Raw genomic sequence first — 12,551 nt, forward strand, 5'->3', positions numbered from 1 at the left:
AAGAAGACTATAATTTTAGACACAGTTCTAGCCCTTTTTAGCCCCGAGTCATAGTACACATTATTACATTTTGTCCTGAACTGCATGTATATCCTCTGGTGTCAGCTTCAATTTGTTGACCAAAGGGATGTTCCATATGTCTTTCCTAAAGTTTGGTTTCTAGAATTGAGCCCAGTCCTTTGCTGTGGCCTGACCACAGAATATATGAAATTGTTACCTTCCTTTTTTTTTCTTTTTTGGAACACTGTGTTTCTCTTTATTCAGCTACAATGGAAACTATAGAAAAAGTATGATTAAATATGGAATCAAAGGCTTTGGGTTTCATTTCCAATTCTGAAATGTATTTTTTCCTTGGACTTGGGCAAATCACTTAATCTTCACTTTTTCACCTATAAAAATAAGGGTATTTGCCCCATCTTATTGGTATAGACTTTCACCTGTAACTTAATACATGGCATCTATTTTGGTAAATTTGGTTTACATGTTTGTCTTTGTTTAAGGATTGTTATGGATTCTTTCTTTTAGGATTAATGGTTGCCATCTGAAACTGACCCTTTACTGAAGTTCCAATTGCAAGACAATTTAGCCTTTTCTTCTTTATCAGAATGGATTCTTTTTTCTAAATTTTATTTTGTTGTCATTCAAAATGTATTATTCTCAAAAGGTATAATTCTCATTTTTATTTTATTAGCTTTGTTCATCCATGAAAAATTGTTCTCCCAATGATTTAGATTCAACTTTATTTGTGTGAAAAGTGTTTTGTAATTATGTCCATGTAATTTCTGTGTTTGCCTTAGCAAGCAGATTCCCAGGTATTTTATATTATCTCGAGTGTTTTTTTTTGAGGTGTTTGTTTTTTTTTTTTAAATATATTTTATTTGATCATTTCCAAGCATTATTCGTTAAAGACATAGATCATTTTCTTTTCCTCCCCCCCCACCCCCCATAGCCAACGCGTAAGTCCACTGGGCATTAGATGTTTTCTTGATTTGAACCCATTGCTTTGTTGATAGTATTTGCATTAGAGTGTTCATTTAGAGTCTATCCTCTGTCATGTCCCCTCAACCTCTGTATTCAGGAAGTTGCTTTTTCTCGGTGTTTCCACTCCCATAGTTTATCCTTTGCTTATGAATAGTGTTTTTTTCTCCTGGATCCCTGCAAGTTATTCAGGGACATTACAGCGCCCCTAATGGAGAAGTCCATTGCGTCCGATTATACCACAGTGTATTAGTCTCTGTGTACAATGTTCTCCTGGTTCTGCTCCTCTCGCTCTGCATCACTTCCTGGAGGTTGTTCCAGTCTCCATGGAACTCCTCCACTTTATTATTCCTTTTAGCACAATAGTATTCCATCACCAACATATACCACAGTTTGTTCAGCCATTCCCCAATCGATGGGCATCCCCTCGTTTTCCAGTTTTGGGCCACCACAAAGAGCGCAGCTATGAATATTTTTGTACAAGTCTTTGTGTCCATTATCTCTTTGGGGTACAGACCCAGCAGTGCTATGGCTGGGTCAAAGGGTAGATATTCTTTTGTCGCCCTTTGGGCATAGTTCCAAATTGCCCTCCAGAATGGTTGGATCAGTTCACAGCTCCACCAGCAATGAATTAATATCCCTAATTTGCCACATCCCCTCCAGCATTCATTACTTTCCTTTGCTGTTATGTTAGCCAATCTGCTAGGTGTGAGGTGATACCTCAGAGTTGTTTTGATTTGCATCTCTCTGATTATAAGAGATTTAGAACACTTCTTCATGTGCTTGTTAATAGTTTTGATTTCTTTATCTGAGAACTGCCTATCCATTTCCCTTGCCCATTTATCAATTGGAGAATGGCTTGATTTTTTGTACAATTGATTTAGCTCATTATAAATATAAGTAATTAAACCTTTGTCAGAGGTTTCTATGAAGATTTTTTCCCAATTTGTTGTTTCCCTTCTGATTTTAGTTATATTGGTTTTGTTTGTACAAAAGCTTTTTAGTTTGATGTAGTCAAAATTATTTATTTTACATTTTGTGATTCTTTCTATATCTTGCTTGGTTTTAAAGCCTTTCCCCTCCCAAAGGTCTGACATGTATACTATTCTGTGTTTACCCAATTTACTTATGGTTTCCTTCTTTATGTTTAAGTCACTCACCCATTTTGAATTTATCTTGGTGTAGGGTGTGAGGTATTGATCTATTCCTAGTCTCTCCCAAACTGTCTTCCAATTTTCCCAGCAGTTTTTATCCAATAGTGGATTTTTGTCCCAAAAGCTGGGATCTTTGGGTTTATCGTATACTGTCTTGCTGAGGTCACTTTCCCCCAGTCTATTCCACTGATCTTCCTTTCTGTTTCTTAGCCAGTACCAAATTGTTTTGATGACTGCTGCTTTGTAATATAGTTTTAGGTCAGGGACTGCAAGGCCCCCATCATATGTGTTTTTTTTTCATTATTTCCCTGGATATCCTTGATCTTTTGTTCTTCCAAATGAACTTTGTTACGGTTTTTTCTAAATCAGTGAAGAAGTATTTTGGTAGTTCAATGGGTATGGCACTAAATAGATAAATAAGTTTGGGTAGGATGGTCATTTTTATTATATTGGCTCGTCCTATCCATGAGCAGTTAATGTTTTTCCATTTGTTCAAGTCTAGTTTTAGTTGTGTGGCGAGTGTTTTGTAGTTGTGTTCATATAGTTCCTGTGTTTGTCTTGGGAGGTAGATTCCTAGGTATTTTATTTTGTCTAAGTTGATTTTGAATGGGATTTCTCTTTCTAGTTCTTGCTGCTGAGCTGTGTTGGAGATATATAGAAAAGCTGATGATTTATGTGGGTTTATTTTGTATCCTGTAACTTTGCTAAAGTTGTTGATTATTTCAATTAGCTTTTTGGTTGAATCTCTAGGATTCTTTAAGTAGACCATCATGTCATCCGCAAAGAGTGATAACTTGGTCTCCTCCTTGCCTATTTTGATGCCTTCAATTCCTTTATCTTCTCTAATTGCTACTGCTAGTGTTTCTAGTACAATGTCAAATAGTAGAGGTGATAATGGGCATCCTTGTTTCACTCCTGATCTTATTGGGAATGCATCTAGTTTATCCCCATTGCAGATGATATTAGCTGTTGGTTTTAGATATATACTGTTTATTATTTTTAGGAATGACCCTTCTATTCCTATGCTTTCTAGTGTTTTTAATAGGAATGGGTGTTGTATTTTATCAAAGGCTTTTTCTGCATCTATTGAAATAATCATGTGGTTCTTGCTAGTTTGCTTGTTGATGTGGTCAATTATGTGGATGGTTTTCCTAATGTTGAACCAGCCCTGCATCCCTGGTATGAATCCTACTTGATCATGGTGAATGATCCTTTTTGATCACTTGCTGGAGTCTTTTTGCTAGTATCCTATTTAAGATTTTTGCATCTATATTCATTAGGGAGATTGGCCTATAGTTTTCTTTCTCTGTTTTTGACCTGCCTGGTTTTGGAATCAGTACCATGTTTGTGTCGTAAAAGGAGTTTGGTAGAACTCCCTCTTTACTTATTATGTCAAATAGTTTGTATAGTATTGGGATTAACTGTTCTTTCAATGTTTGATAGAATTCACAGGTGAATCCATCAGGCCCTGGGGATTTTTTCTTAGGAAGTTCTTTGATGGCTTGTTGGATTTCAATTTCTGATATGGGATTATTTAGGAATTCTATTTCCTCTTCTGTTAGTCTAGGCAGTTTGTATTTTTGTATATATTCATTCATTTCTCCTAAATTGGTGTATTTATTGCCATATAATTGGGCAAAGTAATTTTTAATGATTGCCTTAATTTCCTCTTCATCGGAGGTGCTGTCCCCCTTTTCATCTTTAATGCTGTGAATTTGCTTTTCTTCCTTCCTTTTTTTAATTAGATTGACCAGTACCTTGTCTATTTTGTTTGTTTTTTCAAAGTACCAGCTTCTTGTCTCATTTATTAAATCAATAGTTCTATCACTTTCGATTTTATTAATTTCTCCCTTAATTTTTAGGATTTCTAATTTGGTTTTCTGCTGGGGGGTTTTAATTTGATCGCTTTCCAGTTTTTTCATTTGCATTTCCAATTGATTGATCTCTGCTCTCCGTAGTTTGTTAATATATGCACTCAAGGATATGAATTTACCTCTGATTACCTCTTTGGCTGTATCCCAAAAGGTTTGAAAGGATGTCTCGCCATTGCCATTTTCCTCGATGAAATTATTAATTGTTTCTATGATTTCTTCTCTCACTAAATGATTTTGGAGTATCATATTGTTTAATTTCCAATTAGTTCTTGATTTGGTTTTCCATGTACCATTACTGACCATCATTTTTATTGCCTTGTGATCTGAAAAGGCTGCATTTATTATTTCTGCTTTTCTGCATTTGTGTGCCATGTTTCTGTGACCTAATGTATGGTCAATCTTTGTGAATGTGCCATGTGGTACTGAGAAGAAGGTGTATTCCTTTTTATCCCTATTTATTTTTCTCCATATGTCTATTAATTCTAATTTTTCTAAGATTTCATTCACTTCTTTCACCTCTTTCTTATTTATTTTTTGATTTGATTTATTTAAATTTGATAATGGTTGGTTTAAGTCTCCCACTAGTATGGTTTTATTGTCTATTTCTTCCTTCAATTCTCCTAGTTTCTCCATTAGAAATTTGGGTGCTATATTATTTGGTGCATACATATTGATTAATGATATTTCCTCATTGTCTATAGTCCCTTTTAACAAAATATAATTACCTTCCCTATCCCTTTTGATCAGGTCTATTTTTGCATTGGCTTTATCAGATATCATGATTACCACTCCTGCCTTCTTTCTATCAGTTGAGGCCCAGAAGGTCTTACTCCATCCTTTAATTCTGACCTTGTGGGTGTCAACCCGCCTCATGTGTGTTTCTTGAAAACAACATATGGTAGGGTTTTGGATTCTAATTCATTCTGCTATTCGTCTACGTTTTATGGGTGAGTTCATCCCATTCACGTTCAAAGTTATGATTGTCATTTGTGGACTCCCTGGCATTTTGATTGCCTTCCCTAATTCTAACCTTTTCTTCTTCGGCTCTACCTTTTAGTCCAGTGATTTACTTTGAAACAGTCCCCCTTGTCCCCTCCCTTGATGTTTCCCTTTTTAGTCCCTCCCTTTTTGTTCCCTCCCCCTCTCCCCTCTCTTTCCCTCCCTTTTTGTTCTCCCTCTCCCCCTACCCCCCTTGATTTTCCCTTCTCCTTACCCTTGTTGGGTAAGATAGAATTCAAGATCCCAATGGATCTGGATGTTTTTCCCTCTCAGAGTTGATTTCCCTGAGATTGAGGTTTAAGTAACCCCCCCCCCTCTTCCTCTCCTTCTTATAGGAGTTTTCTTCCCCTCCCCTTCCCATGTGAATCTTTGTGTGAGAATGATTATTCTATTTGGTCTTTCTTTACCCCCTATTTATACATTACATTTTCCCCACATATTAGCATACATAGATTGATATAAATGTAGTCCTTATAGAAGAGAGTTTGAGTAAAAGAAGAAGATAACATTTTCCCCTTTCCTTAATATTTACCTTTTCAGGTATTCCTTGCTCTTTGATTTTTGGTATCAAACTTTCCACAGAGCTCTGGTCTTTTCTTTGCAAAAAGTTGGAAGACTTCTATTTTGTTGAAAGCCCATACTTTCCCTTGGAAGTATATAGTCAGTTTTGCTGGGTAGCTGATTCTTGGTTGGAGACCCAGCTCTCTTGCCTTTCTGAAGATCATGTTCCATGCCTTACGATCATTCAGAGTAGAACTTGCAAGGTCTTGTGTGACCCTGATTGGCATTCCTTTATATCTAAATTGTCTTTTTCTGGCTTCCTCTGTAGGATTTTTTCTTTTGTTTGATAGCTTTGGAATTTGGCAATTACATTCCTGGGAGTTGTCTTTTGGGGGTTTAGTGTAGAAGGTGTTCTGTGAGCTCTGTCAGTGGCTGTATTGCCCCCTTGTTCTAGAATCTCTGGGAAATTTTCTTTGATTATATCTTGTATCACCATGTCCAGTTTGGTGTTTATTTCTGGCTTTTCTGGGAGTCCAATTATTCTTAAATTATCCCTTCTCCCTCTATTTTCCAGATCTATCACCTTGTCGGTGAGATATTTTATGTTCTCTTCTAATTTCTTGGTATTTTGGCTTTGCTTTATTAATTCTTGCTCTTTTACACGATCGTTGTCTTCCAGCTGCCTGATTCTGGCCTTTAAAGCCTGGTTTTCCTTTTCAGTTTCATTATACCGGTTTTGTAGATGCGTGAATTTCTTTTGCATTATTTCCAACTTTTCCTCCCAGAAGGCTTCCATCTTTTTGGTCATTTCTGATTCAAATTCTTCATAGGTTTGTGGAGAATTTCCATTTCCTTTGGAAGGTTTTGGAGCATTTTCTTGTATATTATCTTCTATCTGCTCTGTATTTTGAATTTTGGCTCCATAGAATGTGTCCAAAGTCGCCCCTTTCTTCTTATTTTTCTTGGTATTTTGGGGCTTCTGTGCTTCTGTGGAGTTTTCCATCTCTGAATGTGGAGGATTAGCTTTTCTTATCTCTGTCTGGTGTTCAGAGGCTTTAGTCCTGGGCAGATGCTTCTATGAGCTTTCCCTGGGTTGCCTTAAGGCAATGACTTTCACTGGAACTGGAATGGAAGGGTCGGACCACGTTGCTTTCCGAAAGTTGCCTTCAGAATCACTGGCCTGCAGGGGGATGGGCTGCAGCTAACCCAAGCTCCGAGGGCAGGGACTTTCACTGAGACTTGGATAGCAGGATCCAGCCTGTGAGGCTGTCTTGCTCCAGGCAGTGACTTTCACTGGGACTCGGATAGAAGGCCCTGAGGTTTGTTGTTCCGAGGACCCTGCTCTCTGAGCCAGGCCGGGCTGCGGCTTCCGGGAGCCTTGGACTCTGCGCTCCTACCCCTTAGGTCCGAGGGATCTCGGGTTCTGGCTTTTGAGGGGAGCCATACCTTTTGATCAGGGTTCAGGTCCAGGAGGAGGGTTCCCAGGGTCTGTGCTGTTGATCGTTTTGAATTTCGGCGCCTTAGGAGCTTATAGTTTGAGATCGGTCGGGAAGGGTTTTCCAGAGATCTGAACTTTAGCTTTCTCTAAGCCGCCATCTTAACCGGAAGTCCCTATCTCGAGTGTTTTTAAATGGAATTTCTTTTTCTAACTTTTCCTGCTTGATTTTGTAGGCAATATATAAAAGTACTGATAATTTATGTGAATTTATTTAGTATTCTGCAACTTTGCAACTTTGTTATTAATTATTTCAATTAGGTTTTTAGTTGATTCTCTAGGATTCTCTAGGTATACCATCATATCATCTACAAAGAGTGATAGTTAATTTCTTCAATGCCTACTTTAATTCTTCACTTTCTTTCTTTCCTTATTTCTAAAACTAACATTTCCAATACAATAGAAAATAATAATCGTGATAATGGGCATTGTCACTTCACTACTCATCTTATTGGGAAGGCTTCTAATTTCTCCCCTTTGCAGATGACACTTGCTGATCGTTTTAGGTAGATACTACATTTCATTTTAAGTAATGACCCATTTATTCCAGGGCTTTCTAGTTCTTTTTTTAAAGGAATGGGTATTATATTTTGTTGAAGGCTTTTTCTGCATCTATTGAGATAATCATGTGATTTCTGTTCATTTTGTTATTGGCATTATGAATTATGCTGATAGTTTTCCCAATATTAAACCAGTTCTGCATTCCTGGTATCAATTCCACCTGGTATTAGTGAATGATCCTTGTAGTATATTGATGAAGTCTCTTTTCTAGTATCTTATTTAATTTTTTGCATCCATATTCATTAATTAATTAATGGAATGTACCATATTTATTTCACAAGAAGAGTTAGGTAGGATTCCTTCTCTACCTATTTTCCCAAATAGTTTATATAATATTAGGATTCATTTTTATTTGCTTTTTCTTAAAACCAACTCTTAGTCTTATTTATTAGTTCTTACCTTCAATTTTATTAATTTCTCCTTTAATTTTTAGGATTTCCAATTTAGCCTTTAAGTGAGGATTTTTAATTTTTTCTTTTAATAGTTTTTTTACTTGCATTCGTTGATCTACATTTCCTATGTTTTAATGCTATAAACATTTAAAGATTTAAAATTTTCCCTAAGTACTGCTTTGGGTGTATCCCCCAAATTTTTATATATTACCTTTTCATTGTCATTATAATTAATGAAATTATTGATTATTTCTATAATTTTTTTCTTTAACCCCTCCCTTTTTTTAGCAAGTGATATGATGGCCTATGGGCTAGGGGCTCAGAAAGCCACCTCCCTCTACTGATTCAACCACCTCCTGAGATTGCTAATAGTTCACAGAGCTCAGAAAACTGAGTTTCCTTGTGCTGGGGCTGAAAGTCTAACCTCAAATTTGGGTGGGACTTTTGATCTTCCTCTGGGCTTGATCAGTTCAGGCTCACTGTGGATTGCCTTGCCTTGGAGCTTCACCTATCTACTCTTAGAACCCTTGATAATGTTCTCCCCAAAGCCCCTGCACTTATGGATCACTCTAAACCAACAAGCACTAGAACAAATCAGTTTTGTCTCATCTGAGAATGAGGAGAAGGGAGTGACTTAGATTTCTCTATCCCCTCTAATGCATAAGAAACTATGACCCAGGGTGTTGAAGTGTTTGGCTCAAGGTTACACATTTAATTAGAACCAGGACTTGAAGGCACCTCTCCAGATCTTAATTAAGATTTCTTTTCACTGTAGAAGCGCAGGTAATTGCTAAATACCCTCCTTTTAGGCAATTAAATGGTTCAGCAGATATATTCCTGACCCTGAAGTCAAGAAGATCCAAGTTCAAATCTAGTTTCAGATACTTATTAGCTGTATGACCCTGGTCAAATCCCTTAATCACTATCTGACTCAATTTCTCCATCTATAACATAGGGGTATAGGTTTATTGTAAAGATAAAGTGAGATATTTGTAAAACTCTTTGCAAGTTGTAAAGTGTCACATAAACACTATATCTTATTATATACCTTGACATTGTTATCTCCTATCTCATTTTTTTAACCCTCACTTTCTACCTTGGAATCAATACTATGCTTTGGTTCTAAGCAATAGAATGGTAAGAGTTAGGCAATGGTAGTTAAATAATTTGCCCATCCTCATATAGTTAGAAAGTCTCTGAAGCCAGATTTGAAACTAGGACCTCCTGTTCACAGGCTTTGTTCTCTGGTTTTTAAAATGATCTTATTCTCTTTCTAAATACTCACATAGGACCTATGATCTCAATTTAAACATTCCCCTCAGGGATACAGATTATAAATTGTACGTGCCTGCCCATCCTGTTCAACTCTTTGTATAAGTTTATTGCAGGGTATCTGCAAAATAGTCTTTTAGTCTTCCTCAATTTTTTTTGATATCATGAGGCTTCACACTGGCTGTCCAACTATTACTCTTCTCTCCTGCTCATGACAAATAAAAGGTGGTCTGGCCAGAGTTATAAACATTTATTAATAAAATGAAAGAGAGAGAAAGAAGGGAGAGAGATTTCCTTTAAGATAAGATCAGGTCCCAGATTTTAGCTCAGTGTGGTCACCTCCACCTCCATGCTGCACTGCTCCTCACCAATGCCAGCCCTGGGAGACAGTCTCTTCAAGAGGGGAAGTAAAGAGACCCAGAGAGCTTCCAACCTGGCTTTTTAGAATCCTTCAAGTCAATTCCCTCTAAAATGGCATGCTTGTGTGGCAACATTCTGCTGGCTCTTCCTTCTTCACTAGTGATGCTCTAAGTGACATTGACTCTGCCATATTTTCACCCTCCTTAACTGCTGAAAGTCATGCTGATGCCAGGGGATGCCAGGGCTTGGATTCTGTACTCAAGATCAATGTCCCCTAAATAAATACCTTCTCAAATGGTACATGACTGGTTTGTCTTTTTGTCCCTTCATATATCTCCAAGATAGCATCTTTTAATCCATATTTTCTTTGACATTCTATATTGCTTATATATTCCAACTCACTCATGAATTCCGTGATTCCTCCACTATGATTTACTAATTATTTTCACTGGAGTTTTTTTTATTATATCATTTCCTGCTTGATGGTAAATACAGGTAGGTTGCTGATATTAAGAGGATAGATCACTGGTGCTGGGCTAAAGTTGGGAGGTCATTAAAGAACATTCCAAATTATTGACATCAATGAAGTCTACTTTGGGGCTCTTATTTAATTGAGTCCAATAGGTGAACGCACTTGTTCTCCAATTAGACAATTTCTATTATTTATTCACTTAAATGCACATAATAATCTAGATAACCAGTATCTTGATTCACTTGTTAATTTCTGTATTGCTGGTCAGGGCAAATTATTTTGAGTGTTTACAGAGCTATTCAAGGACACTGCAACATGTGGACCTCACCATAAATAGCACACTCAATCCAAGCATTCTTAGTCCCATCTTATAAGACTGGAAATCTGTCCAAAAAATTAAAAATTTCCTCTACTCTATTGTAGCATTCTTTAATCCTGTATTCCAATCATTTTATTTTCCTTTTTAAGGTTTTCATTCTTTTCTTTGAGGCCTTTATGGTTCCCAGGATAAATGTTTCAGTTATTTCTTTTCTATGTGGTGTTTCTTGGTTTTGTGGCGCCAAACTCTGCATTGTGATTCTACTGAACGTGTCAATCTTAAGCTTTGGTTATAACTACCTTTTCAATATTTGTCTTTATTGCTTTATTTATTCAATATTTATCTATATAGAGCCAGGTGAGCTTTTCCTAAATGGAGAGAATTATTGATAAAAAATTCCTGGTCATCTTCAGTATAAAAGAGGTCGAGTAGCTGTAGTAAAGATCAAGTCTTTTAGAAGACATTGGGGCTTGTGCTTGGCCACAGGGATTGCAATAGCTCATGTAGACTCAGGGAATAAGAAAGATTGAGAAGAGAGAAGGAATGAAGTCCCTTGTCATGCCAGCTGCTTTTGCCATAATTCATTAGATCCTGAGATCCACCTAAAGATGACAAAGGCAGAGGGGTAGGAGAGCAGAGGATGTGGTCTAATGAGCAAAAGACATGAATGTTCTCATTACATTCAATGGATTTAGCCTTCAGAGCCAAAGAGATTAATTCCATGAGAAGATGATATCCAAAACAAAAGGGAATTTCAGATGTCTCCATGCCAATATCATTATCTTTGTTTCAAGCACCAGTCAAATGAGTTGTCATGGTGAGTAGATGATATTCTTTTTTAGAGCATGTTGTGCTAGCATGGCATAGTGGAAAGAGAGTCAGCCTCAGAACCAGGAAGATCTGGGTCCAAGTATTATCTCTGATGCATAAGCTATATTTATTGATCTATCTATCCTTGGGCAAGTCACTTAACCACTTTGTGCTCTAGGCCAGAGATGTCAAACATGAAGACTGTGGGTTGGCCACAGTGCTCCCAAGTTCCACCTGAGCCAAATTAAAATGTAGTTCCTATTTATTTGAGTGTTTTGATATATTAATGAAAACATATATGAACATGCATTTTTATAAGTCAAATATGTGGCCCATAAGGATCCTTATATTTGGTTTAGAGATCTCTGTTTCTCTTTGAGTTTGACATCACTTCTGTAGGAGATTCTCTAAAACTATAAATTGAAGAAATGGAGTTGATAACTTTTATAAATAGAGGGACTTCCTTATTTGGGAATTCTATCTACCTGTCAAATCTCAGGTATAGTCCCACCTCATCCTCCAACTGAACCTGGGAAAATAACAAGGAGTTTCTCAGTCAGAATTTTCAATGTTCTTTAGGGAGACTCTTGCTGTATAATGTTTTTAGGTTAAAGGAACAAAAATATTTCTATCTTTTTTTAAGGATAACACATGTCCCTGCCCTTCCTTGCTTGTACTTATTCTATATCATTAGCCAAGACAAATTAGTACCTCAAAAACATCTTGACTGGAAGGAAAAGTCATGATTGCCAAGTGCTTTCATTCCTTTTCCTAATAGGTAATGTCCATGTTGTTCTAGCAATTTATTTTCATATTCTGTCTACAGAATTAATAGGCAAAATAGTAAGGGTTATCACTGATGTGTATGTGGGTGTATGGGGTGCTCAGGGAGGGGTAGTATCTCTGGTATGGAGAGCCTGTCGTGCCCTCCTAGGGCAGCTCTCCAACCTCTGACCCTCACCTGACACCCAGCTCTCACTTGTGGCTCCCAGTAGCTGCTAGCATGCAGCAGTGGCCACACCCTGGGCAACGGCTGGCTAAACCTGGTGAACCAGGGCTTTGCTAATCCAGCATGTGAAGACTGCTTCAGCTGAACAGATGGAAGAAACCAATAAGAAGGTTCAACAGCTGAAAGGGCGATGCAGCAAAGCACTGTGGAGTGCTTAGGGCGTGTTGGAGCACAGAAGATAACACGGCCATCCAATGCATCTGAGGAAGTCTCCAGGTGTAACGATTTTTCGTGCCACTGGACCCAGGCTTCCAACGCCGAGAGAGTGGGACTGTCTCTGTGCATCGACTTTCCACTTAAATCTCCTTCATGCACAAGTGTTTTTGTGCACACTCATCTACATCACAGATGAAAG

The sequence above is a fragment of the Monodelphis domestica genome, chromosome 6, assembly GCF_027887165.1.
Source record: "Monodelphis domestica isolate mMonDom1 chromosome 6, mMonDom1.pri, whole genome shotgun sequence".
NCBI lineage: Eukaryota > Metazoa > Chordata > Mammalia > Didelphimorphia > Didelphidae > Monodelphis > Monodelphis domestica.